Source organism: Macaca mulatta, chromosome 6 (genome assembly GCF_049350105.2).
Source record: "Macaca mulatta isolate MMU2019108-1 chromosome 6, T2T-MMU8v2.0, whole genome shotgun sequence".
NCBI classification, from domain to species: Eukaryota; Metazoa; Chordata; class Mammalia; order Primates; family Cercopithecidae; genus Macaca; species Macaca mulatta.
In genome coordinates this window covers 68,706,352-68,733,460 of record NC_133411.1, presented here as the reverse complement: position 1 = coordinate 68,733,460, position 27,109 = coordinate 68,706,352, and the positions used below count along the sequence as shown (strand labels likewise).

Here is a 27,109-nt window from a genome sequence, read left to right as displayed (position 1 = left end):
CATCCAGGATTGATAATAAAATATACAGGTTATCTCTCCAAAAGCAGGTATATCTAGGGAATAAAAATAAAATGTACAATGTGAAAAGACACAGATGAAACTCATTAAAATTCTTTTCATTGGTTATTTCATTGCCATCCAAAGTATGACTGGTCTTCTATTGGAGGGGCCTCAAAATTTGTGTTTTTTAGCATTTATCCTTAGTGATTATTAAAATCAGGCTAATTTGGGAAACACCAACCTAGCATAAACGATACTCCTCCAGGAAGACAGAGCCTCCATTTGATGAATTGTTATGTAAACCTATAAGATACATTAGACATCAGTTAACTATTATTACATAAAACTTAGAGTAACATATAGCACAAAAAATTATGAGTAACATGCAGTGCCAATAACATATAGTGTCTAGTACAAAGTCCCAAAACTCATGAGAGTTAAATGGAGTTTTAAAGTATGAATATTTTTTATGTTTTCTTGTTTGTTTCCATTAAATCACTAAAATATAGTTTTTCCTGATGGTATATTATTTACCCATGCAATAAAATATAAATTATGATAGTAGTCTTATCTATTTAAAGAGCAGTTTATTTATTTATTTATTTATTTTGAGAAAAAGTCTGGCTCTGTCGCCCAAGATGGAGTGCAGTGGCGCGATCTCGGCTCACTGCAACCTCCGCCTCCTGGGTGCACACCATTCTCCTGCCTCAGTCTCCTGAGTAGCTGGGACTACAGGCGCCCGCCACCACGCCCGGCTAATTTTTTGTATTTTTAGTAGAGACGGGGTTTCACTGTGTTAGCCAGGGTGGTCTCGATCTCCTGACCTTGTGATCCGCCCGCCTCGGCCTCCCAAAGTGCTGGGATTACAGGCTTGAGCCACCGCGCCCAGCCAAGAGCAGTTTATTATTATGAAATATAGGACATGAGAATTTTAACTAGATACTATGTTAGATTTGGCCTTCACAAAACTGTGATATTAAGATAAACTGCATAAACATTCAGATAATACAGTTGGCACAGAAAGCATTTTTATGATATTTGAAGTCAGATCAAAGTTAATTTCATGATCATAATAAGTGGCAATTCTTCACAGTCAAAAATCATGAGTATTTTCAAATGATTGGGGTTTACAGGAAAATAATTATATTGATTGTTATAATAACTTAAGAGATGGTCTCATTCCGTATCTCACATTGCCTTGGAGATATTAATTTTACATATATCTTAGATATGTGAGCAGAATTACCAGAAAGAAAATTATTTTTCTGGAACTCACAGTTTGCATTTCAATGCCAAAAAAAAAAATTAAAAGGATGAAGCCTTTAAGTCTGGCAGGCTACAGATACCTTGTGGTAAAGAAACAAGATGTGGGAATGGTTGATAGTCACTCAATGAACCTATCATATTGCAATTATGTTCTTCCTTTGATGATATCAGAGTTAGCATTATGAAATCTATATAAAATAAACATGAGAAAATATTGTAAAGCATTTAAATATGAAACTCACAATAGTACATTCCACAACTTTTCTAAATTTATTTTTGCCATCTACATATTTATTTAGCACCCACTGTTTGTAGGCTAATATCCTAGGCACCACAGATATAAAGAGAGAGTAGATAAAATATTTTCCCTTTAGGGTTTATAGTGCTGCTGGGGAGGCAATGATAAATATCAGAAAAGATAGGTCACACGTAAGGTGTCTCAGCAACTCTAACAGAATCATTTAGAGTGTGTGTTAAAATGCACATTTCTTGGCCCACTCTCCAGACTTACTAAATCAGCATGTGAAAATAATTTTCAGGAACTTGCATAACATCCCAAGGATTGTGACTCTCAGCAAAGTTTGAGAATCACTGGTAAAAGTTAAATCCATATGATACATAGAGTAAGAAGTTGACAGGGTTCAATTTTCTCTTAAAGAATAAAATACAGTGATAAAAATAAAATTGTAATTATTCACAAGGGTTTTCATTGCCTCAACAGAATACCAAAGGCGCTCTACAAATTACTAATAGTTTAGTAAAGACAAAGGATTTACAACCATTAAACAAAAATTAAAATTCTTATATTTACATTCAGAAAATGTAATTTAAAAATACATATACCTGGCCGGGCGCGGTGGCTCAAGCCTGTAATCCCAGCACTTTGGGAGGCCGAGACGGGCGGATCACGAGGTCAGGAGTTCGAGACCATCCTGGCTAACACGGTGAAACCCCGTCTCTACTAAAAAATACAAAAAACTAGCCGGGCGAGGTGGTGGGCGCCTGTAGTCCCGGCTACTCGGGAGGCTGAGGCAGGAGAATGGCGTAAAAACCCGGGAGGCGGAGCTTGCAGTGAGCTGAGATCCGGCCACTGCACTCCACCCTGGGCGACATAGCGAGACTCCGTCTCAAAAAAAAAAAAAAAAAAAAAAATACATATACCAGGCCAGGCACAGTGGCTCATACCTGTAATCCCAGCACTTTGGGAGGCTGAAGAAGGAGGTTCTCTTGAGACCAGGAGTTTGAGACCAGTCTGGGCAACATAGCAAGATCCTGTCTCTACAAAAAATTAAAAAATTAGCCCCCCATGGTGGTGCATGCCTGTAGTGCTAGCTACTCTGATGCCGAGGCTGGAAGATCGCTTGAGCCCAGAAGTTCAAGGCTGCAGTGAGCTATAATTGTGTCACTGCACTGTAGCCTGGGGCAACAGAGTGAGACCCTGTCTAAAAATATATATATATATTGATAGTAATGGCAATAATTATAAGGTTCCTAAGAATAAGCATAATAAAATATGTGAAAGACCAATGGAGATAAAATGAAAGCTTCATTAAAAAAGAAGATTTACAGAAATGGAGATATATGTTCATGGAAGGGTCACCTCAATATCATAAAGATGACAGGTTAACCCTAAATAACTTTAAGACAATTAAAATAAAAATCCGGCCATAGCTTTTCATTGAAAACAAGAAAGAAAGCTTCTTTTCACATTTACATAAAATAGTAAAAGAAAAAGAAAATATAAGGCAGGACACATAGACCGTGGAATGGAATCAAGAGCCTAAACACAGAACCCCATGTGTGTGGGATTTTAGCAAATGGAGGAGGAAGGGATAATCTCTTCTCTATTCTCACTCTTGGTACTCATTCTCATGCCTTTCAGTGTCATCTGGAAACTGACTGCACCCAGATTTATATTGCTAGCCCAGACCTCTCTTTCTTGACCTCCAGACTAGTGTAATCAACTACCTACTTGACATTCATTCCCATTTATATAGGTAACAGGCATCTCAAATTAAAGCAATGCCAAACAACTCCTGACCTGCCCTTCTCCCTACTTTTTTTCACAGTCTTTTTTTTTTTTTCTTTCAGTAAATGGCTTTTTTTTTTTTTTTTCTTCCAGCTACCCAAGGCAAACACCCTGGAGTCATCCTTGACTTCCTTTTTCTCTCGCTCATAGCCCATATCAAATTCTCAGGAAATCCTGTTGATATTACCTTAGGAATGTATTTCTTAAAATCTTATCTTTCACTACTACCAACTTGACCGAAGCCACCTTTATCTCTCATCTGGATTTCCCAAGAGCTTCCTGATCATCATCTTACTTCTGTCCTTCCTCTCCACCTCCATACTCCATGCCCTATTCTCAAAAAAGTTGCCAAAATACTCTTGAAAATGTCAAAGTATGTCACTTCTCTACTTAAACTGCTTCCTTAACTCTTTGACCTCATTTCTCACTGTCCTTATGTCCTCACTCACTGAAATTCATCTGACCTCTCCCCTTTGCTGGTCTGTGAATGGAATATCCCACGCCATGCCCCCAGGGCTTTTAGCCTTGCCATTCCCATTAAGTGGAATGTTACTGGATAGGCATACAGGTGCGTCACCTTACCTGTTCAAAATCTTGGCTGAAATGCCTGCTTCCACTGGGGCCTTTCCTAACCACTTTAACAGTTAACACAACTCCCTACCTCCAAAAGTCTCTATCCTCTTCCCTTCTTTATTTTTCTTTTCTTTGCTTGTTTTGTTGTTGCTGTTGCTTGTTTTTTGAGACGGAGTCTGGCTCTGTCGCCCAGGCTGGAGTGCAGTGGCGCGATCTCGGCTTACTGCAAGCTCCGTCTCCCCGGTTCACACCATTCTCCTGCCTCAGCCTCCGCCACCACGCCTGGCTAATTTTTTTTTTTTTTTTTTTTTTTTTTTTTTTAGTAAAGACGGGATTTCACCGTGTTAGCCAGGATGGTCTCGATCTCCTGACCTTGTGATCCACCCGCCTCGGCCTCCTAAAGTGCTGGGATTACAGGCGTGAGCCACTGCGCCTGGCCCCTTCTTTATTTTTCTTCATAGCACTTATCAAACCCTGAACACTACATTTTTTTCATTTTTTTTTCTTTTTTTTTTTTGAGACAGAATCTAGCTCTGTCGCCCAGGCTGGAGGAGTGCAGTGGCTTGATCTCTGCTCACTGCAACCTCCACCTCCCAGGTTCAAGCGACTCTCCTGCCTCAGCCTCCCAAGTAGTTGGGACTACAGGCACGCACCACCACACTCAGCTAATTTTTGTATTTTTAGTAGAGACGGCGTTTCACTGTATTGAACAGTCTGGTCTCGAACTCCTGACCTCATGATCCACCCGCCTCGGCCTCCCAAAGTGCTGGGATTACAAGCGTGAGTCACCGCGCCTGGCCGAACACTACATTTTGACCTTCTTTATTCATTTATTATCTGTCATCTCCAACTAGAATGAACGTCTAGTCCCTAAGAACGGGAAATTTGTTACCTATTGAAACTTCAGGGCCTGGAACATAGCAGCACTCCAGTATTTGTTAAATAAATGAATCCATTTGAGCTTCTGCATATTTGAAATTTCATAAGTATATATATAAATGGTAAGTAGTGATAGACTCAAAGGCAAGTATCATTAGGCAATTGTCTCCCATTCCCAAAAGACTTTCTAAGTCTACTAAATGATCTCTTTTTAATATGAAAGCAAAGTTATCTAAAAGGAAGGAGAAAACTTCAGTTTCTTCGACTTGGAGATTCTTTGCAATTTAAGATTTTTTTTTCTTTCCTTTCAATGGACACTTAAGTTTTACATAAAACATTAAAACTTCTTGTTCAATGTAGTGGGATTAAGCTGTCGAAGGCAATCCCTAAACGTGAGGAAAATATGTTTCTGATCCCCCCAATTTTTTTTTCTCCCTGCCCATCTTTTTTGGTTGTCCTGATGCTCCCCGCCCCTTTTTGTGTTTCTTGATTCCATGCTGAGAACTCACAACACAAACTCAAAGCCCACATTTGTGAGGTGCTTGGGTCAGGACTGCAACTAAAAATGGTTATTTTTTTTTTAGGTTTCTGGACCGCTCAGTACCAGCCTTTGGTTTTGCCTCAGAAGCAGGGAACTTCTCTAGGCCCCTATTTTGCCTTCCAGCTATTGATGCCACGACTCCAAATCATACCAGCGATTAGGAGGATCATTACCAGACACAAGGCCAGGTACGTTTAAAAAATAAATAAACCAAGAGCAGGTGCACACGCTGAACACTCATCCCCAATCCCACTTTCCAATACCACAGTAGATAACGAGAAATGAATTTGCTAGACTTTGTTCCTGCAGCAGTTGCTGTTACCAGAAACAAAGTTAGATTATATACAATCTACTCTTCATTGCTCTAAAAGTCCTCTCCTCATGGCCCCCAGGCTGCCGCAATTCTCTAGTTTCTTATTCGTTATAAGGAAGGGACCCAAGTCGGCCTTCCCCTCTCAGGGCCTTCTCCTCTTGGTCTGGCCTCCATTTTATGTGCGAATTAACCCTCCCATTACCCTTTCAGGAGCAGAGAGTCCCCTTTTTCTCCGCCTCCAGCCTCAGCCTCAGCTTGGTTTTCCTCATTTCGGATTTTTCTACAACTCATTCCCAAAGAGTCACGCGTGACGACAATTTCCACTCTGCTATGTCAGCCTGGAGATGTCCCCCAAGTGATGGCATCTGCTCTCGGAAAGAAAGGTCATCGGTACCACGACCAGCCCCGCTAGCCCAGAGGGGCCGGTGAGCCCCAGTACAGTCACGGCGCGCGGCGGAGGCGACGCCAGGGCGGCCCCCGCCCCTCCCGGCCGCTCCCCCTAGCGCCGCGCCGGCTCCTCCCCCCGGCCCTCGGCGGGCACCTGGCGGCGGCGGGCAGGGGGCGGCGCTGCGCGCGTCACGCGTCTGGGTGGGATAGCGGGCAGGTGACACCCGGCGGCCTCCTCCCCTTTCCAGCCCAGTCGGCGGCCGGGACAGCAGGGGCCGCTGTGAGGAGCTCCGCGCTCGCACTGCCAGCCGCCGCCCTCTCTACCGCGCGCGCCGGGCGCTTCGGCTCCGCTCCCTGTGCGGTGAGTGCGGGGCTCCAGGCCGGCGGGCAGGGGCCAAACTTTCCCGGGGCGCGGAGGAGAAGAGACGGGGGAGGGAGGCAGAGCCGAGGGAAACGGCGTCGGGAGCAGCCGGATGGAGGAACCTGGGCGCGGCGAGCGAGAAGTGGGGCCCGGGTGCGGGGGCCCCGGGAGCCGGGCCAGGCCCTCCCTGGGCTCGGGAGGCGTTTGGGAAGTTCTGTCCCCGCCGCCTGCGCGTGGGGAGGGCCGAGGCCCTTTTCCGCCAGAGCGCGGGGCCGCGGCGCTCACCTGCGCCTTCTCCAGGAGCCCACTCCTGGCAGCATCCTGAAGGGAAGGTCGGGCCCGGTGGGCGCGCTGCGGAGCGGAGCCTGGACTGGGGTCCCGCGCGGCGCCGGCTCTGCGGAGCGGGAGGGACAGAGGTGCTCGTCGGCGGGACTGGGAGGGAGAAGGACTTGCTCGACCTTGGACGCGGAGGTCATTGTCCCAGCTCCGGGGTCTGGTCTCGCTAGCCAGCCCTCCAAATTCCGGAGCCCCTTTCTTTCTGTTTCCTTCCTTCCCCTTTGGGAGCTTTTTTTGCTCCCGCGGCCGGATGAACTTGGGGCGCTGTCCCTTCGGCTCCCCGAGCCGCATCCTGTCCCGGTGGCTGCTGCTGGCCGGGAGGAGGCTGATGAATACAGAGCCGTGGAACAGGTCCTGCCGGAGATGGAAACAGGAAAGCCTGTTGTTTTGTCGTCCCAGGTATCGTTGGTTCGTTGGGAAATGGGCTTTCTCCCTTCAAGTCAGCGCTGTTTCAAACTTCACCCGGTGCGGAGGAGAGCGCTCTTTGGAGCTCCCTGGGGAACTCGGGATGGGAAGGAGCGGGTCTTTACACCTGTCCCACTCCCTGTGTAGTTAGTCCCGCGCCGACTGAAGAACAGTTTTAGCGACCCGAGTTCCTCGCCAGTGGTCTTTTCCCTCTTGCTACGATCTCCCCTTGGAAAGCATGTTCACTTTAACCCTGTGTTCTCGGATTACCCTTTATTTCGCTCCTCGCTTTTATTGCTTACGTGCTCCCAAAGGGTCATCGATACCTGGTGGCTGCGTCTGCGTTCTTACCGCGCACCAGCTTATTCAATTCCCTTTCTTTGTAGTTTCCCTTCGTACTACTGTTCAGAAATTGGTCTCCCCAAGGTCACTGAGAACCAAATAAAATCCACCCCTCACCCCGTGGCAGTCATTTATCAGTGCTTAGGTGCCAGGCACTGATATCAGGTCTTGTATTAAAGCTTTTAATCTTCACAACCATCCTGGGAAGTAGATATTAATATTATTCTCATTTTAATGATGAGGTAACTGAGGCACGGAGAGGTTAAGTAACTTACCCAAGGCCACACCCATCTCAGCAGTAGGAGATTCCAGCACTGGAGTTCTGTCTCCAGCACTGGAGCTGTTAACCACTGTCCTACACTGCCTCACCTAGAGTTCCTTTGCTCGTCCTTATTTTCTGAAGTCCTGTGCTGTTTCAGGCATCGTTGACCAGGCTGTCAATCTCAGGTCCCTCCTTTCCTTCTTATGTGTCTTTATACTAGTTTAGGATCCCCACACGCTCCCCCTGGCTTTTCTTTTTTTTAAGAAAAATAGATTTATGGGACTTTGTTACTTAATCTGTCACCTGTATTTATCTGGCTTAAGATTCTGTGCTTTCCATGTCTTCTTCAGTTTTAGTGTAACATCTCTCAGTGCACATTATAATATTCTACTTGGACTTGACTGGCTTTTCCCCAAAACAGCTCTAGATGCTCATTTGCATTAAGGGTCCTGCCATTATCCTGGTCTCCACGGTGTCTCATGCCATTCCTCTCCCATTCGTTAAATATGTTCTATCCAATTTTTACATGGTCTCTTCTAGCCTTTATCAGCCTCACCCATCCCATCCTCTCTTCACCACTCTCTTCCCCACTTTGAACACATCATATGCCCTTTTCTACTACTTGTTATCATCTTTTATGTTTGCTTTCCACAAAAAGATTGCAAACAGCTTAGGACATTAAATCTTCAGGCCTTACAGCTAGTAGTTGCTTGATACATATAGAATATGATACAGTATAAATTTTGGTAGCACGGATCAGGCAGGTTTGATGATGGTGGAAATTTTTAAGCCAGGTTTTACAGGATGTTAAGGAGTTTGCATTGGTAAACGCGGAGGAGCTGGTAGACATTGTAGATGAAGGAGAGAAAGGCCTGTGTTCACTCTGTTGTCACAAACAGGTACCCTGCTGTTCTGATGAAACATTACATTTAGAGGTATAATGAAGCAGGGCAAATCAGCGGAGAACCATTTATCCTTATCTTGACAAAACAAAATATGAAAACGCAGAAAGTTAAGAAAAAAACCCTTTTTATTGGAAAACAGCACATACATAAAAGTGCATAAAACATAAATGGACAGATTAACACAGTAGATGTATTCAGCAGTAGAATGACTGTGTTATTCTGGCCATAGATAGGCTACAGTCAGGCCAAATAGGAATCTTTTCACAAAACCTGTGTAAGGTGAAGTGAGCCTGGACTGCTCCCAAGAGGCATTGCCAAGAAAGAATTGGCTGTGCATGGAGAGGCTTGAGGAGAGGAGAAAATGAGACTGGAAATTGGTACCAAAAGGGTAAAATCAGGGAGCCAAGAAGAGAGTTCTGACCCACTGAGCATAATTCTACCACAATGAATATTTAACCAGGGTGCTTTTGTCTCTCTCTTTTTTTCTATGCGTATTTTCCTACATCATACTCCATATAGAATTTTAGTATTCTCCGGCTGGGCACGGTGGTTCACACCTGTAATCCCAGCACTTTGGAAGGATGTGCCAGGTGGATCACCTGAGGTCAGGAGTTTGAGACCAGCCTGGCCAAAATGGTGAAACCCCATCTCTACTAAAAATACAAAAGTTAGCTGGGTGTGGTGGCACATGCCTGTAATCCCAGCTACTTGGGAGACTGAGGCAGGAGAATTGCTTGAACAGAGGTTGCAGTGAGCTGAGATCATGCCACTGCACTCCAGCCTGGGCAACAAAGGAGACTGTCTTAAAAAAAAAAAAAAAAGGAAAGGATTTTTTTTCTTAGTATTCTGTGTTTTCCATATAATACCTAGTAAGCATTTTTCATCTTATGTAATTTTCAGAACTCATATTGTTTGTATTCTAGTAATTATAATGTGATTTACTTAACTAAAACTCTATTGTTGGACAAGTATATTAGCAACAAATTGTAAACAACCTAAGTTATAGTAATACTTATCTTTGCAACTGTATCATTTTACAAATTGGGACTCGTTTCCTAATGATACTGTTCCAGAAGTAGAATTACTTTGTCAGCAAGTATGGTTATTTTTATGGTTCTCAGTACCCATTGTCAGATTCCTAAAAGCCATTTTAAAAAGAGGATCAATGCATTTTGCCTAACTTGTCTCTCTATGAAGTAACAGCAATTCAATTAAACATGAACAGTATTATTAAATGTTGTATCGGTTTCCTCAGGCTGCCATAACAAAGTACCACAAACTGAGTAGCTTGAAAAAACAGCAGTTTATTGTCTCAGTTCTGGAGGCTACAAGTCTAAAATTAGGGTGTCAGCAGTGTTGAATCCTTCTGAAAGCTCTGAGGGAGAATTTGTTCCATGCTTCTCCTAGGTTCTGGTGACAGCAGCAATCTCTGGCATTCCTTGTGCCAGCATCACTCTAATCTCTGCCTCTGTCTTCATATGCATTCTCCCTTTGTGTCTGTGTCTTCACATAAACATCTTATAAATACACCAGTCATATTGGATTTAGGGCCCACCCCACTCCAGTATGACCTCATTTTAACATCTGTAAAAATTCAATTTCCAAATAATAGGACACTGTGAGGTATTGGGGGTTAGGATTTCAACATATCCTCTTTGGGGCACACAATTCAGCCAGCCATAGGGTCTTCAAATATGCATAAAAGAAAGCCTCTATCTGCAAATAATTTCTAGACAAATTGAGAAAGTAAGATTTTTTCTAATTTTTGAGATTTGTTTATTCTCCATGATGTGCCACTTGTGCTTATCAGTTTTAAGATACGGAAGGATGTTTTTCTTTTCCCCCAAGACAGGGTCTCTCTCTGTCACCCAGGCGGGAGTGCAGTGACACAATCATGGCTTTCTGCAGCCTCAATCCCCAGACTCAAGCAATCCGCCCACGTCAGCCTCCCCAGTAGCTGGGACTACAGATACATGTCACCATGCCCAGCTAATTTTTTGTGTATTTTATAGAGACAGAGTCTCACTATGTTGCCCAAATTGGTCTTGGACTCCTGGGCTGAAGTGATTCTTCTGTCTCAGCTTCCCAAAGTGCTCGGATTACAGATGTGAGCCATTGTACATGGCCTGGAAGGATACTATTTACCAAACACATAATTCTGGAGCCATGGTAAATGTTAGCATGTTAAACTGAGAATAGCCAGAATTTCAATAAGATACATCATATAGCATGGAAAGAAGCATGCCATAAACATAGTTTTAGAAATATGTCTTACATGTGTTTCAGTGACTCATCCAGTTTTGACCAGGCAGTTACGAAAAGTTGAAAACTAATACCAGTTAGGCATTTTATAACATTGGTCTTCTAAAAAATTTGAAATTTCCATTATTTCTAATTGGTTTCTAAAAGTACATATTACTACACTGGCAAGTGAAATCACTGTTTTTGTAAATGATAGAAGTTGACATACCATCGTAATTTCCTTTCTTTTTTTTTTTGAGACGGAATCTTGCTCTGTCGACTAGTAAAGTGGTGCAATCTTGGCTCACTGCAACTTCTGTCTCCCGGGTTCAGCGATTCTCCTGCCGCAGCTTCCTGAGTAGCTGGGACTACAGGCTTATGCCACCATGGCCAGCTAATTTTTTATTTATCTATTTTTGGTAGAGACGGGGTTTCACCATGTTGCCCAGTCTATTCTCGAACTCCTGAACTCAGGTGATGATCCGCTCACCTCGGCCTCCCAAAGTGCTGGGATTACAGGCATGAGCCATCATGCCTGGCCCATCATAAATATATGCATATATATATATATATATATATATATATATTTTTTTTTTTTTTTAGACAGTGTTTTACTCTTGTCGCCCAGGCTGGAGTGCAATGGCACCATGTCTGCCCACTGCAACCTCTGCCTCCTGCGTTCGAGTGATTCTCCAGCCTCAGCCTCCTGAGTAGCTGGGATTACAGGCGCTCACCACCATGCACGACTAATTTTTATGTTTTTAGTAGAGACAGGGTTTCACTATGTTGGCCGGGCTGCTCTTGAACTCTTGACCTTGGGTGATCTGCCCTCCTCAGCTTCCCAAAGTGCTGGGATTACAGGCATGAGCCACTACGCCTGACCCCTAAATATTTTTATACAGACTATTATTCAAATGAAATAAGTTTCCACATAGCTTACAAGTTCCCCGTGTTAAAGACAAATCTTAATCAATCTGGATAAGCAGCTACTTAAGCCATGAACACCAGCAGCCCTGCTTCCTGGACTTTCTAATATAGGGTAATAGAGCCAAACCTAGATAAAACTGGGGAGTTTCAGAAGCTGCATACTCAACAAACATTTGAGTGTTAGCTTTGTGTCAGGCAAAGTGGCTGGCAGGATGCTAAAGCCAGTCCAGGTCCATATGAATTATAGATAAGTAAACGTAAGTTACAAAATTACAGTTCAGTATGATAAACTGTGCTGTGATATACACACACCAGGTCCTGGGGAAGCAAGGCAGAGGTGGGCAGACAGGAAGTCCTTCTGAGAGGATAGAAGGAAGAGTGTGAGTTAGGGCAGCTGAGAAAAGGAATGAGGAGTGGGAAATAGAATCTAGGGAGAGAGAGTGCAGGTGCAATCAGGCAAATGCAGATACTTTAAAGTAACCAAGAAGAGGGTGTAAGTTGAAGTTGCCTAGGCATGTAGAGGCCAGGCTTACTGAGAGCGTTGTTTGACCCCAAAAAGGTTTTAAATTTTGTCATAACGTCAGTGGGGAATCCTGGGAAGCCTATAAGAAGGAAAAGGACCTGTTAAGTTTTGTATCTCTCTGGTGCTTGTCATTTCACCTTTATGAAACCTCTCCTCCTCCCATCAAGCCTGTATCTCCTTCCTTTCCCTATCTGATTTGGAAAGGACAGCTACCTTCCTTGTTTACACTAGAGATATATATATATATATATATATATATATATATATATTTTTTTTTTTTTTTTTTTTTTTTTTTTTTTGAGGCAGAGTTTCGCTCCTGTTGCCCAGGCTGGAGTGCAATGACGTGATTTCAGCTCACTGCAACCTCTGCCTCCCGTGTTCAAGTGATTCTCCTGCCTCAGCCTCCCAAGTAGCTGGGATTACAGGCATGCACCATCATGCCTGGCTAATTTTGTATTTTTAGTAGAGATGGGGTTTCTCCATGTTAGGTCAGGCTGGTCTCAAACTCCTGCCCTCAGGCAATGCACCTGCCTTGGCCTCCTAAAGTGCTGGGATTACAGGTGTGAGCCACTGTGCCCAGCCGACATTAAATATCTTGATTATGCTTAGCTTGCATGTGAATTTTGAAACAGAAAATCAACTTCATAGGCATCATCTGTACCTCTGTCCTTACAGGATACTCAAGGCTGCATTTACATTTAAAACATCTTATTGAAAATTATGGGGTGAAAGGTTTGTCATCTTTTAGGCATAAGTAATAGTTGCAATGAGTTTTGTGTTTTGTTTTGTTTTGTTTTTTGTTTTTTTTGAGACGAGTCTCACTGTGTCACCCAGTCTGAAGGGCAATGTTGCGACCTCGGCTCACTGCAACCTCTGCCTCCCAGGTTCAAGCAATTCTTCTGGTTCAGCCTCCTGACAAGCTGGGATGACAGGCGCACCCTCCCACGCCTCCCCACCACGCCTGACTAATTTCTGTATTTTTAGTAGAGACAAGATTTCACCATGTTAGCCAGGCTGGTGTCGACTCCCGATCTCAGGTGATCTGCCCACCTCGGCCTCCCAAAGTGCTGGGATTACAGGCATGAGCCGCTGCGTCCGTCCTGCAGTGAGTCTCTTTACATGTATTTTCTAATGAATCTTTTGAAGCCAGCAAAGTCTGGCTTATCATATGCACAGGTACAGAAAGGTGAAAAAAGCAGAAAGGGTGCTCAGGCTACACTGTTAGAAGTATGCAGCCAGGGTTTCAACTGAGGTGTAATTACAAGGTTTAGGCTCTTCCCCCTCTGAATACTTACTCTGTGGATTGATATATTTGAGAATATAGGAGGCCCTAGTACTCTGGTATCTTACAATAGTTTTGTGAGGGCATAAGGGCAACCATAAAAATAAATACAGACTTTTTAGGGTCAATGGTAGAAATGTGAGATCTAGACAAAGAGAGTTTCATTAGCAGCCCTTAATCTAAATGCAGCCCCATCCCCCAACCCTTCTCCTTCTTTCTCTCCCAAATTTTTGGGTTTTGTCCTAATAGCACATTTGTGATTTGTTTGTGTGTTTATTTTAATTAAATGCTCTAACAAGGGCAGAACAAAAGTAAAGGGTACTTATTACTTAAAGATGACTTATTTTAAGTCTGCTCAGGGACTTCTCTGTCCCTCATCTTACCTGTCTTTTTGTGCCTTCTTCAGGCAGACAGTGCTGTGCTGCATCCTGCAGGACAGAAAGATTTATGTCTCAGAAATAAACCAGCCATTGAACAATGTTGACCCACATTTTAATCCCTCTGCCGCTTATCATTCAGTTAGCTAGAAAGCACAGCTGATAGCTTCATCCTTCATCCTCTTCTTTGTAATTCTAACAGGTGTGACTTTAACTTGCAGAAAGAAAGAAGATAGAAATGGCATTCCTAGGAATCCAGAGTCCAGTGACTGATTATTCAGTAGCTTAGGGTGAGTTCCTAAGCAAATGTGGAATGGAATTTTTTAAATCAAGCTGTGAGAACCACTATTCATTGTTCAAAAGGAAAAAAATGGTAGTGGATGTGATATTTAACATAAAATATAGTCAGTGTTTTTAAATAAAGTGTGTGTATGTGTGTGTGTGTGTGTGTATATATATGGTTGAACATACACAGTTGCCCTTTCTATAGGTGAATAAACAGTTGGATGTTGGCAGTTTGCATATGGTTCATCCTGATTCAAATATAATCCCGTTGATATCTAACAGTTGACCAATGAGCCTATACTCTTCATTTCCCTATAAGCACATGGGGTGGTGCCCAGGCATGGTGAACACTGGCTTCTAGTAGTCTCCTTCCTTCTCCAACTGCTGGGTTATTGGCTTAACAACAATTTATTGTATTTATTGAAAATATGTTAGTGCCAGTTATACTTGTTATTGTGATAGATAATTTAGATGTGCATAAACTTATGAAATGTAAGTGCAAAAAAAGAATATTGTTATTATGAAAGGAATGTTGAATTCTTTGGAAAGGTTCCATAAAAGTGAGTCACTAAGGGGTCAGGAAAACTAAAAAAATCAGAAAGATGGCTGGGTGTAGCAGCTCATGCCTGTAATTCCACCATTTTGGGAAGCCTAGGTGGGAGGATCACTTGAGGACAAGAGTTCAAGACGAGCCTGGGCAACATAGTGAGACATCCATCTCTACAAAAAATTTTAAAAATAACGGGGTGTGGTGGCATGCATCTGTAGTCCTAGCTACTCCAGAGGCTGAAGTGGGAGAATCCCTTAAGTCCAGGAGGTCGAGGCTGCAGTGCGCTATGATTGCACCACTGTACTTCAGCCTCGATGACAGAGTGAGACCCTGTCTAAAAAAAATTTTTTTAAATAAAAAAACAGAAATTGTAAAAATTTGAAAAATATCCTGAGCTTGCCAGAAAAGTGTGTGTAGTTGTGTTATTTTATTTTGTTTTGTTTTGTTTTCAATTCACTTAGAAAGTTAAAATTGGAAACTGTAGAAGATAAGTTCTAGGTATGGTTTATATCGGAAAAATATTGGCGAGGAGCTCTTCCCCAAGGACAGCCTTGGGACTACTTTGTCTTTTTTTTTTCCCCGAGATGGGATCTCACTGTGTCACCCAGGCTGGAGTGCAGTGGCATGGTCTCAGCTGCTGCAACCTCTGCCTGCTGGGCTCAGTTGATCCTCCCAGGCTCAATTGATCCTCCCACCTCAGTCTCCCACGTAACTGGGACTACAGGTGTGCACCACCACACCCGGCTAATTTTTGTGTTTTGGTGTTTTCCTATGTTGCCCAGGCTCGTCTTGAACTTCAGAGCTCAAGTGATCTACCCGCCTTGGCCTCCCAAAGTGCTGGAATTACAGGTGTGAACCACTGTGCCCAGCCCTTGGGACTACTTTGGAAAATTGGAGAATTAATACCTATTTATATTTTTTAAGAAAAAGTAAATGTTTATAGTATCTAAATAAATTTCTGATTCTTTGCTATAAATAAATTTTTAACAATCAACTAATCAAAACTAGTCAGAATTCCTGCTCCTGTTAGTCTGACTGTAATAGTTTACGCTATAGTGTAGTACGTAGTCAGAACCTTCATTTAGCATACCGTACTAATGGTATATAATCAACTCATACTTCTTATTTTATGTGATTTTTTGAGAGACAGTGTCTTACCGTGTTGCCCAAACTGATCTCAAACTTCTGGCATCAAACATTCCTCCCATCTCAGCCTCCCAAGTAGCTGGGATTACAGGTTTAAGCTACTCTGCCTGGCTCATGCTTCTTATTTTAAATTGGGCTTTCATTAGTAACATCTATATAACATTTAAGTTTATTTTAATAATGTGAGCCAATATGCAGAACTTAGAGCTGGTTCCTACCTGCATTAAATGGCTTACATAAAAACTGAAAGCAAAAATACATAGTATAACATTAGCTAGAGTTTATTAAACTTGAAAAATTTATTAGTGTTATTAAGCTGACAAGTTGAATTGGTCAAGGTGTAACTTATTTTAGATTGAAACAGTAGTTATAAAAGTATAGTTATGCTTTTCTGAAGTATGAGTAGGTTGATGAAAAAAGGCCAAACTTAAAAAAATATAAAAATAAAATGATATTTTACAATAATAAAATATAAAATGATATTTTATACTTTTTAATTTTATACTTTTAATTTTAATTTTATACTTTTATAATTATAAAATATCATTTTATATTTTATAACATTAGCAATTAAGCACTGGCTATATTCCAGCCACTGTGCTAAAGTCTACTTATGCCTTATCTCATTTAATCCTCACAGAAGCCCTAGAAGGTGGTATTGTTCCCATGTTATAAGCAAGGAAACTGATACAAATGGAAGTGAAGAACCTTGCCCAAGGTCACGTGATTAGTGATAGCACTGGGAATCAGACCTAGTTTAGTCTGAACTTCAGTGCTCGTGCGCTTACTACTTTATAACTTAGTACTTTATTTTTATTTTATTTTATTTTTTTTTTTTTTGAGGCGGAGTCTCGCTCTGTCGCCCAGGCTGGAGTGCAGTGGCGCGATCTCGGCTCACTGCAAGCTCCGCCTCCCGGGTTCCCGCCATTCTCCTGCCTCAGCCTCCCGAGTAGCTGGGACTACAGGCGCCGCCACCTCGCCCGGCTAATTTTTTTGTATTTTTAGTGGAGACGGGGTTTCATTGTGTTAGCCAGGATGGTCTCGATCTCCTGACCTCGTGATCCGCCCGTCTCGGCCTCCCAAAGTGCTGGGATTACAGGCTTGAGCCACCGCGCCCGGCTAACTTAGTACTTTAAAACTGAATTTAATTTCTGATGTAGGTTTAATTTTTTTTTCTTTTTTTAGTGTAAACAACTTATTTGAGAGGTAATCCTAGACAGTACCACAAGTTGGGGAGTGGGGAAGTGAGACAGGAAAAGGAGGCAGCCAACACAGGGAGTGTTAATGAAGAGTCTGCTATCTCTGTGGACACCGGGCACTCAGTCCCAAGGGACATCTCTCATCATTGTCCCACCCAAGGAGCTGAGAAGTGAAGCTTTTGCTGGGACATGAGCATGTTGGTCGTTTTTCAGAGAAACATTAGTGTTTTGAGCTGCAAAGGACCTGAGGGGTCATTCAGGCTGACCTTTTATGCTGTTGAGGACATGATGCCATTTCATTTTAGCCAACATCACAAGCCTATTTAGTATGTTGGGACCAGAAACAAGTTCTCCCAACTAGAGCCCAGGTGCTAACTGATAGTCATATTTTCATCATTAGCCTTAATTCTGAATATGACTTGACACTAAATTTTTGAAGCTCTTGGATTGCCCACCTCCATCTTTGTCTACAAGTAACAACATTAATTACTCCTACAGATGTTACTGTAGAATATTTTACTGTAGACTTACTGTAGAATATGGCAGGGCGAGGATTATGCTTCCCCTGTATTACAAGTACAGAAACTGAAGCTTGAGTCAATGCAATGCTGTGCCTAGTCCTGAGGCCTATGTATTATAAAACCTAAGCCTGAACCATGAGTAAAGGTGTGAAAGAAGAAGCGGTATTATTTTAGCAGATGTGACTAAGTTACCTAGCCCAAGCCCTGGACTTTATCTAACAGCCCTCTTCCTTTTCTCATTCTCTGCCCTTAGCACTTGAGTTTATCCCCATTAGGTGACTGCCTGAGTATCTCACTCATGGAAGTGGCACTTTTGGAGTTGGGAAGGGGCAAGGTTAATGGAGAGTTGGTGCACATTGCTTTGGTGTGCACTCTCAAAAAAAAAAAAATCCGGCCAGGCATGGTGGCTCATGCCTGTAATCCCAGCACTTTGGGAGCCCGAGGCAGGCAGATCACGGGTCAAGAGATCGAGACCATCCTGGCCAACATGGTGAAACTCCATCTCTACCAAAAATACAAAAATGAGCTGTGTGTGGTGGTGGGCGCCTGTAATCCCAGTAACTTGGGAGGCTAATGCAAGAGAATCGCTTGAACCCGGGAGGCGGAGGTTGCAGTGAGCCTAGATAGCACCACGGCACTCCAGCCTGGGCAACAGAGCAAGACTCTGTCTCAAAAAAAAAAAAAAAAAAAAAAAAAAAAAAAAACCTATCAATCCCCAGTCCTTTGGTTTTACTATTTCATCAGTAGACAGAGCACAGAGCAAGTATGAGTTGCCATCTCCTTATTAATAGGCAAATATATGTTGCTGCTCAATTCTGATTGCAACACTGCATGTGGCGTGTGCTCTAAACTCACTTTTAGAGACCAAAAATTCTGAGGCTCCAAGAAATTTAAGTGAATTTCCCCAAGGACATCTGAGTGGTGGCTGGCAGACCTGGATTCCTAGAATATAAAGATTCTGACTATACAGCTTGCTGCTTACTACATGTTGCCTTAGAGTTTATTTTCTTATCTTCAGAAAAAAATTGCTGGTTTGGGAGAGGCAGCCAATATGCTTATGAAATAGGAATATTGCAAATTTTAAATATGATCATATATAATTCACATTCTACTTTTTTCCCAGAAGGACTTGAAATACTTGCAATAAATATATTAAGATCTGAGCATAGAAGGGGAAAATCTAGGTAATGCAGTTGTGATAAATGGAACAGTAGATTTTAATGGTTAGCCAAGAGCTTATATTGAAAGAGTAACCACAACTCTAATGGTTTGTTTTTTGCTTTTTAAAAAGCATGAATATGATGGCCGGGCGTGGTGGCTCACGCCTGTAATCCCAGCACTTTGGGAGGCTGAGGCGGGTGGATCACCTGAGGTCAGGAGTTCAAGACCATGCTGGCCAACATGGGAAAACCCTGTCTCTACTAAAAATACAAAAATTAGCCGGACGTGATGGTAGGCACCTGTAATCCCAGCTACTCAGGAGGCTGAGGCAGGAGAATCGCTTGAACCCGGGAGGCGGAGGTTGCAGTGAATCGTAATCTCGCCACTGCATTCCAGCCTGGGCAACAGAGTGAGACTCTTGTCTCAAAAAAAAAAAAAAAAAAAAAGCATAAATATATAAGGTACTTTTTGTCCTAGAAGTAAAGTGCAAAAGGAATTTATCAAGTTGGCTCTAATAAAGAGGGTCTTGAATCGCTTTATGGATAATACTTTAACAGTTTTGCTGAAGATGCAAAGATATTTTAAAAATTAATATTGGTTCTTGATAACTCACTAATTGTGAATGTTAATGAAGGTAAACTCTTTGAAAGCATTTCTCTAAAAACTCCAGGGCTAGGCTAATAAGATTATCCTGATGATGTATACAATAAAAACTCTAGCGCTAGATGGAGCAGAGCCTTTTAAAACTTCAGGCTGCTCTATGGATGGACTTCAGAAGGTCCATAAACTCCCAAAACATCCCATTTGTGTATTCGTGTAATCTCTGGAGAGGTGACCCATAGCACCATAGTCTCAAATTTTAAAAGCTATTATTTAGAAAGGGATGAAATAATATATGTAAAATGCTTAGTAAAACTTAACTTACTGTATGCATTATAAAGGGTTGACCTTTAATGATAATATTGAAATTAGGCAAATTATGTTGACATGAACCGACTGTACAGACTTTATCCATGTTATAAGGACATGATTATTATAGTCAGACAGTAGAAAAAAGGTAATCTCCTGTGTCCATAGTAGTTTCCTTTCTGTTGTCCTACTTGTCTAGGAAGAAAGGTTTTTACTTTTTACATGTTAAATCAGTATTCATTCATTTATGTAATAAACATTAGCTATTTGCAATGTGTTAGACACTGGACATATGAAATCTAGAAGTCATCTCTCCTCATTTTTTCTCTTTCTCATGCCCATATGTAAATTAGTAGCACTCATGTCAGCTATGTCAACAAAATACATCCTGAACCATCTACTTCAGGGAACTCCTACTCCTGCTGTATTACCACAATCAATTCTCTACCAAGCAAAAATTATTTTTTAAAATGTAAGACAGATCATGTCACTGCTTTGCTTAAAAGCCTCTGATGAGAGTTCCAGTTTCACAAGATGAAGAGTTCTAGAGATGCATGGTAATGATGGTTGCACAACAGTCTGAATGTATTTCATTTAATACTGAAATATACTTTTGAAAATGGTTAAGATGGTAAATTTTATTTGTATTTTACTATAAATTTTAAAATTGGAAAATGAATAGTCATACTACCAAAAAAAAAAAAAAAAGAAAGAAAAAAAAAGCCTCTGATGGTTTCCTCTTGTACCCAGAATGAAACCCAGGTACCTTACTGAGGTTGGAAGACCATCAGTGCCCATCTCTCTGTGCCATCCAGCATCACTGTCCTTGTGCTCTGCTTTCTGTTCCTCTGCTGTTGTCCTTCAGGACCACTCGGCTGCCACATCCTCCCCAGTATTCTAGCTCTTTCTCACTACCCTTCTACTATTACAGCCCTCTGCCCCAGTTACTATCACTTCACTCTGTTGCACTTTATTTTCGTCATCACTTTTGCCACTATTTGTCTTATTTTTATGTTTGTATCTTTGTTTACTTGTATGTCTTCCCACAAGAATGTAAACTTCATGAGAGCAGGGATCTCACTGTATCCCTAGTGTCAAGAAGGCTGCTTGGCACATAGCAGGTGCCAAATATTTGTTGAATAAATGAATAGAGACATGGTCCCGTACCTCAAGGACCTGACAGTTTCTGATACTGTCTGACTCTCAGGAGCCCTGAGCTGTGACTGTGAGCAAGGACTTTAAGAACCTGTCAGCCAGGCCTCATGTAGAGAATAGACAATGATTTCTCAAAATGAAATGATCAGGAGAGGAGAAAGAGGAGCAGATGATGTAGGAGGCAAAGAGCCAAAATTACAGTAAATGTTTCCTCTATTCAAGGGTAGAATAAACTTTTTCTCTCTTCTATCTCCCTGCCCATCTAAAATAAAAACAAGAGAAAACAAAATAAAACTATATATCAGTAGCCACTCATGAACCTTGCCTAAGCCAAATGTAAAATGAAAGTGGTGTAAGATATTGTATGTCACGTTCCCAGAAATGCCTGGCTCCTGTGCATCATCTGCCCTTAGAGAGCCCATTATGAGCACTCAGTTGTGTGAGTCAATATGTCTGCCTTGCCAGAATGAGACCAAAATCTTACCAGCCTTTCCATCATTCCAGAATTATCTTCTTCTCTAGTATGCCTTTCTCCTATGACAATCAAAACTCACTCTTTCCATCCTGCTGTCACAGACAGTTAGATTTATAGACAACTAGGCTTTTGTGTTCATGTGTTCATTAATATTTTTCATGGTAAATATAAAAGATAGAGGGACTTATGATATAGACAGATTTTTTTGTACTTGGCATGCAAAAATCTTCCATGTAATCAGAAAAATCAGATCGTTTTCTGACTGTATTAATAATATATGCTGACTTTAGAAATATAGAAAACTTATAACAGAAAATAACAAATAAAACAAACTTAAACAACAAAGAAAACAGATATCCCTTATAATCTTACCAACCAGAAATAACAATTGCTAACATTTTGATAAACTGGTTTACAGCTTCTTGTAGCCTTTTTAAAAAGCTTCTTGAAGTTTTTCTTGAGGAAAAGAATTGGGAAATATTTAGATGAGGAACAAGAACCATCTCCTAGTATGCTTTTTTTGTAAGCTCTAAACATAAAATATAAACCTTTCCAACATAAACATTTTATTTCTTTCTTAAAAACTCTTATTATAGAAATTTCCAAACATTTATAAAAGTAGAATGACGTAATGAACTGATATACTCATCACTTAGAATCATGGCTAATCTTATTTCCTCTGTAAATATTTCAGTATACCTCTAAAAATAAGGACTTCAAAAAATTACAGCCATACCATTATCATGCCTAAGAAGTTAAAAATAGTCCCTTACTGTCATCATATAGTCGATCAACCTGAAAATTTTTAAAAACCACCACTTTGTTATGACTAAAGTAGTGAGAGATTCTTGGGTAATAGGATGATATGCAGTCTAAGGAGCAAATTGTATAACTAATCACAAGAAAAGTTTTAAAACAATAGGAGTAATTTATTTAGCTGTGCTTACTGCATGTAGATAACTATTAATACATTGGTAAACAATGTGTCATTTTATATTTTAATAACTTTGCTATTTCTTTATTGTCATGATTTAAATTCAAAATGCAGTGTTCACCTATGCCTAATGATTTTTAAAAAAATCTCTTATGCATTTTTGGGCTCAGCACAGGGAAAAAGTATGAACTGGATGCATCAAAGTCAGCATTTTGACATGTTTCCATAGGTTTCCATACTATGATACAGTTAATATATTTTTCTAAAGCTATAAATACCTGAAGTAAAGTAAAAATGAGATATTAGGCATATGCTTTGTTAAATTAATAAAGCAGAGCAAATCCATTCTTAGAATTTCAGTAGTAGAAATAATTTTTGTGCTCTTAAAGATATATGTTATTTTTATTTATTTATTTTTTTTTGAGATGGAGTCTCGCTCTGTCACCCAGGCTGGAGTGCAGTGGCCGGATCTCAGCTCACTGCAAGCTCCGCCTCCCGGGTTCACGCCATTCTCCTGCCTCAGCCTCCCGAGTAGCTGGGACTACAGGCGCCTGCCACCTTGCCCAGCTAGTTTTTTGTATTTTTTAGTAGAGACAGCGTTTCACCATGTTAGCCAGGATGGTCTCAATCTCCTGACCTCGTGATCCGCCTGCCTTGGCCTCCCAAAGTGCGGGGATTACAGGCTTGAGCCACCGCGCCCGACCGATATATGTTAATTTTTAATGAAAAGTGCTAAATCCTCCAAGTCTCTGCATAATTTATTCCTGTTATAATTTTTACCATATGAGGGTGTAACAGAGAGAATGCAGGGAACAGCAAAAAAGTTTACTTGGCTGAAAGATTAGTTTATCAGGAATCAGAGTGCAAGGTGAAGGTGAGGGGTAAAAGGGGTCCAGCTTGGTTCCAGACTCCACTAACAAATTGCTAGAGGGTTCTGAAAAGACAAAGGACCTGGTGAGAGGTGCTTTGAGCTGGGGATTCAGATTGCTGCCTCCACACACTGTTAGGGGAGAGGGAACTAGGGGTGTAAAATGGGGGAAATTGAGGACTTGGTCCAGCACAAAGCCTAGACGAGGTTGTGCCTCTGTGGATGGAAAGGAGTGAGAAGGGCAGAAAGAATGAAAGAAAGGTGAAGAAGGGGAGAGTCTGGGTGTGCAGGAAGGATAGGAGGCCAAGGTTGGGTCTGTAACGCAGGTGGGTTGTGGTGCCAAAACTGGTCACCTAGGGAAACTAGGTCAAGGGCATGTGTTGGTTGTGATCATGAAAATTCCTTTATTTCTATTCCCTATTAATCGTTGCAGGTTAAGTTAATAAATTACATGCTCATTTGTAGAATTTGAGACTTTTCACTCTTCTGGGCAATTCTTTCATGATGGGGCATTTAAAGGTTTAGAAATTATTGGGCTATTTCAAACATCAAGTGTATGAAATCTCATTATAGTAGATAAAGCCAGCCAGAATAACCAGGATTTCTCTCCTACTCCCAACTAACTAGGAAGAAAACCCATGGTATTTGAGTACCTTGTATAAAATTGTCTAGAAAGAAAATGTTTTTCTGTGTTTACGTAAAAAGATATTTGTAAATATTAGACATGACAGCTTTTTATAGGGTAGTCATTGTTTTAATTTTGCATTGTCTACAGTTTGTTTGTTGATGCTCAGCTGCTGTTTGAAAGGGCCATAGTTGGAGGAACCTACATTGAGGTAATATTGAATTAAACTATATATATATAATCCAGATAGATTGTGGAAGGAAATATTAGTCTAAGTTGTTTCTGGCATCTTTTCCTTAATCTCGAAATTATGTAACCTAAAAATTAAGTAATGATATTTTTAGCAATATTGTATTGCAAATGTATACACATATTATGCATTAAATCAATTTGTCTACTAGCTTAGGTGTGTAACTACACTTTCCCTGGGAAAATGTTTTCTTTAGCTAAAATAACTAAATTATAAATTTTGTTCTCAATTAGAGATGTTTTTTGGGCCGGGCGCGGTGGCTCAAGCCTGTAATCCCAGCACTTTGGGAGGCCGAGGCGGGTGGATCACGAGGTCAGGAGATCGAGACTATCCTGGCTAACATGGTGAAACCCCGTCTCTACTCAAAAAAAATACAAAAAAAATACAAAAAACTAGCCGGGCCTGGTGGCGGGTGCCTGTAGTCTCAGCTACTTGGGAGTCTGAGGCGGGAGAATGGCGTGAACCCGGGAGGCGGAGCTTGCAGTGAGCCGAGATCACGCCACTGCACTCCAGCCTGGGAGACACAGCGAGACTCCGTCTCAAAAAAAAAAAAAAAAAGATGTTTTTTGCAGACATGGAATAAATGAAGATCCTCTGTTGTCCTAAATCTGTGTTCATGTTTAATTTGTTAAAGAAAATTGAGACACCTTAATAACAATTGTTTCAATGTAACTACTGAAGAAAGTAGTATGGATACAGATACAGTCTGCTAACCCAGAGGCCATTTTTCATGAAGTTTCAGTACCTAAAATGTTTCTGGAAATGAGTAAGAAGAGAAATTATCCCCAATCAGAGAAAACAATGTCCAAAAGTCTTTTGAGTACATCTGTGCTCTGTTCAGAGGGAAACCCCCTAGTTTTTAATCTCCGCCCATTTAGCACTATTTTAAACATTCCAACATCGTTGTTTTTCTCATTTCCCATCCCATAGCATATTAGGGAAAACAAATTAGAATGAGCGAGATTTTGTAGACACAGGAATTCTAGTAACAAACAGTAAGAAGGGCAGTGGCTGGCTAACAAACTGATAGGGAGGGGACAGGAAATTTGTTAAAAAAACAGACACAGGCATTAGAAATGCCTTGCAATTTGGAACTTTTAGTGCAGGGCAAAGATCCATAGCCATAAACAGGGGTAGTCCCAGAGGACACTGCTATGATACTGTTGTTCTTAATAGTATCCCTGAGTCATCCAGAAAAGTTCAGTTATAAGATGATTGAAATCTTTAAAAAAATGTTTTATAGTAAAAAAATGAGAATCACAGATACAGGTGTATCTGGGCAGGTGTATCTTTGATTACACCTAGAGATAAGCATTTCAGTTATCTAAAATACTTTTATGAAACACTGCGTTACAAGATGAGACTGGATAAATGAGCTGTACTCATAAATACAAAACAGGTTGAATTAATTTGATCTTACTGTTGGTTACTTTTCTTAATCACCCCTCTCCTTGAGTACCATTTATTTTTCCTCGCTTTCTGGCTTACCTGTACATTATATAGATACGTTCTGTTTGGTGTATATGTATGTAATACCTCCCTTATGTTCAGATTTGTAATAGGAAAGACCATCATGCTTTTTGCTCTCTATAGGATTCATCAGTCCACATGCCTTGTGTGTCCACTGCTGGGCATTCCTTCCCCTGATGGGGCTCCATGCCCTATTCCTGTCCCTACTTGGACTGAACCTATGGCTGCCAATTCTTGCTTGTCTCAGGCAAGGTATTTAAGGCTATTGATTCCCACCCTTCCTCTCATTCTTGTAATTTTTGGTTACTGACTAAAAGAGAAACCCTTTACTGGGTATTATAGCCTTTCTATTGGCTATATATTCTATTGGCTCCTGTTACTATTAACCATACTTTCAGCTCTGTCCTTTATTCTGAGACTGGTGTTCCATTGCGTTCCAGCTCTCTTGTATCCTCATTTTCCAAATATAACTGAATCACAGCTCTTTCCCTCAACCTCAGGCCTATATACTGCTTATGAGAAGGTTCATCCATCCATTCATTCAACAAGTATTTCGGTGTCTGTTACATGTCAAGCACTGTTTCAGGTGCCAGAGAGGCAGCAGACAAAACAGAAGAAGATCCCTGCCCCTAAGTAGCTTATATTATAGCGCATTCTTGGGGTCACAGAGGGCCAGACCATAAACAAGTTAATTTAGAATATTGGTGAAATACATATAAATATATATAACACTGAAAAGTACGATGGAGAAAAGTGAAGCAAGGTAAGGGAAGTGCATGTTCATGGGGTGGTGACATTTTAGCAGGGATCTGAGGAAAGTGAAGGAATGAGCCGTGGCAGATATCTGGAGGAAAAGAACTACAGGTTGTGGGGACCGTGGTTTCCAATACCTTGAGGCAGAGCATTCTTGCTGTGTTCAAGGAAGGACAAGGGGATCAATGTGGCTGAAGCTAAGTATGAGAAGTGAGGCCGGGCATGGTGGCGCACGCCTGTAATCCCAGCACTTTGGGAAGCTGAGGCAGGTGGATCTACCTGAGGTCAGGAGTTTGAGCCCAGCCTGGGTGTGTGCCTGTAGTCCCAGATACTTGGGAAGCTGAGGCAAGAGAATCACTTGAACCCAGGATGCAGAGGTTGCAGTGAGCCGAGATTGCACCACTGCACTCCAGCCTGGGCGACAGAGAGACTCGGTCTCAAAAAAAAAAGAAAAGAAAAAAGAAAAAAAAGAAGTGAGAAGAAGGAAAGGTCAGAGATCAGAGAGGTAGTCAGGGCCCAGATCATGTAAGGCCATAGAGCCCATTATAAGAACTTTGACTTTTACTGTGAGTGAGGTGGGAAAATATTGGTGCATTTTAAACAGAGAAGGGACATGACTTGGGTTTTTGTTTTGTTGTTTTTAATGTGAGGAAGACATTAAAGAGGGACAAAGATGAAGTCAGGGAGACCAGCTAAGAGGCTACTGCAGCAATCCAGATAAGCAGAACAGTGGCTTGGGCCACCGTTAAAGTAAAGTATTTGGATTCTAGAATATATTTAGAAAATGAGGTAGTCATGAATTTTATGTAGAAAGAAATGGAGGCTTTCTTCCATATTTAAAGGTCTGGGTGGACTGGCC

General features: G+C 41.4%; 1 protein-coding gene across 7 annotated transcripts in view; it reads left to right on the top strand.

The window, feature by feature from the left end:
• Positions 1–6,126: 6,126 nt before the first annotated feature.
• The window catches only part of ELOVL7 (ELOVL fatty acid elongase 7), a 94,629-nt gene continuing 73,646 nt past the window's right edge, over positions 6,127–27,109 (top strand). For 4 of the 7 annotated variants that reach the window (XM_078004184.1, XM_078004188.1, XM_078004185.1 and 1 more), the window contains exon 1: positions 6,130–6,349. The gene's annotated coding sequence lies outside the window, so the exon portion shown is untranslated. Of the gene's footprint in view, positions 6,350–27,109 lie in introns of all 7 variants that reach the window. The other 3 variants (XM_078004187.1, XM_078004183.1, XM_078004186.1) reach the window with 2 other exon arrangements.